At 42.8% G+C, this 2163-nt stretch overlaps 1 non-coding gene across 1 annotated transcript; it reads right to left on the bottom strand.

The window, feature by feature from the left end:
* Positions 1-726: 726 nt before the first annotated feature.
* On the bottom strand, positions 727-833 carry LOC148548741 (small nucleolar RNA R71). The gene has a single exon (XR_015898036.1). It is a non-coding gene; the product is annotated as a small nucleolar RNA R71 (small nucleolar RNA).
* Positions 834-2163: the final 1330 nt, after the last annotated feature.

The following is a 2163-nucleotide window of genomic DNA, read 5'->3' as shown; positions in this document are numbered from 1 at the left end:
TAGTTAATTTCTTCCCTTCCCCCTACTTTTTCATTTTTTTTAGTTATTTACAATTCAGTTCACCAACCCACTAACTGTTCGATATATTGCATCACTCACACTAACAGTAATTCTAACAGAAATACTTTCTGCATCTATTTTCCTTGCTTGTGCTTTGTTGGTTGTATGACAGGGGGAAGAAGCAGGGCTTCAACTTCCTTTGATTCTGAACCAGAGAGGACCTTCCTTAGATTAAGGAGGGAAGCAAGAGGAAAAAGAGTAGTTGGTGCTGAGGAAGAGGAGGAATACTTTGAACCAAACATAGAAGAAAACATGGAAAACCATCGTAAAGAAGAGGCTTACAACCATAGGGAGGATAGAAGAGTTTTAGGCTCTTACATCAATGCAAACCCAGGAAACTGTGGAAGTAGCGTTCAAAAGCCAACCATCCACGCCAACAATTTTAAACTAAAACCACAACTCATCACCCTTGTTCAGAACAACTATTCATTTGGAAGAGGCGTCCAAGAAGACCCCAATCAATATCTAACCACCTTCCTGAGGATATGTGACACAGTGAAGTCTAATGGTGTTCATCCTGACGCCTATAGACTGCTCTTATTTCCATTCTCACTCAAGGATAAGGCAGCCAAGTGGCTGGAATCTTTTTCGAAGGAGATTTTGACAACTTGGGAAGATGTGGTGAACAAATTCTTAGCAAGATTCTATCCTCCTCAAAGAATCAACAGGCTGAGAGCTGAGGTCCAAACTTTCAGGCAACAAGATGGTGAGACTCTATATGAAGCATGGGAGAGGTTTAAGGACCTGACAAGGAGGTGTCCACCAGATATGTTCAATGAATGGGTGCAGCTACACATTTTCTATGAAGGCCTTTCTTATGAATCAAAGAAAGCAGTAGACCACTCATCCGGGGGATCTCTGAACAAGAAGAAGACCATTGAGGAGGCCATAGATGTCATTGAAACTGTAGCAGAAAATGACTATTTCTATGCTTCTGAAAGAGGGAACATTAGAGGAGTGATGGAGCTAAACAATGTAGATGCTCTGCTGGCCCAAAATAAGCTCATTACCAAGCAGCTGGCTGACCTCACCAAGAATATGGAGAGGAACCAAGTAGCAGCAATCACCACTTCATCAGCAACCCAAGAAGGAGTGAATGAAGAAGCAGAGGGTAGTCAGGAGCAAGCCAACTACATTGGGAATTCATCTAGGCAAAACCATGATCCATACTCCAAGACCTACAACCCTGGTTGGAGGAATCACCCAAACTTTGGGTGGGGGAATCAACAAGATCAAGGCCAAGATCGGAGACATCACAACCCCAACAACAATGCAGCTCACCAACAATTCACACAGAGAACATATCAACACCACCATGACAACACCTCTCCACATCCATTTCAAAACCAAAATAACACTCCTCGTCCTTCTACCTCTAATCCCAATCCACCATCATTTGATGACAGACTCTCGAAGATTGAAAACTTACTTGAAGGTATATGCAAAGAGATTCAAGACAGTAAAGCGCTCCAAGAAGAAGTGATGTCCAATATGCAGAATCAGGATGCTGCCATCAAGAAACTTGAGACACAAATTGGCTACCTATTCAAGTGAATTCCCAGCCACAACCTTCACAGCAATACTAACTCAACCCAAAGGGAGGAGTGTCAGGCTATCATCCTTCGGAGTGGGAAGGAACTGAAGGAAACCACCCAGAAACCACAAGAAAAGGACTCAAATGAAAAGGAAGAAGAGCAGGATGGAGCTCGAGTTCCCACTTTGAGTTCACAAAAAGGGGAAGGAGTGCTGAAGCCAGACATCCCAAGAGTCCCATACCCTCAGCAATTAAAGAAGAAGGGGGATGACAGCCAGTTCTTGAGATTTTTGGAAATCTTCAAGAAACTACAAATCAACATACCTTTTGCTGAAGCAATAGAGCAAATGCCCCCTCTACGCCAGGTTTTTAAAGGAGCTAATGACTAAGAAGAGAAGCTGGAAGAACAGCAAGACTGTGATACTAACCGAAGAATGTAGTGCTATCATTCAGCATAAACTACCCCAGAAATTGAAGGATCCGAGGAGCTTTCAGATCCCTTGTATCATTAGGGGAAATCATAGTAGAAAAGGCTCTATGTGACTTAGAAGCCAGCATAAATTTGATGT

Source organism: Arachis ipaensis, chromosome B8 (assembly GCF_059453495.1).
Source record: "Arachis ipaensis isolate K30076 ecotype BB chromosome B8, ASM5945349v1, whole genome shotgun sequence".
Lineage (NCBI taxonomy): Eukaryota > Viridiplantae > Streptophyta > Magnoliopsida > Fabales > Fabaceae > Arachis > Arachis ipaensis.
The sequence above is the reverse complement of the archived record's forward strand: the minus strand, read 5'-3'. Positions and strand labels throughout refer to the sequence as shown.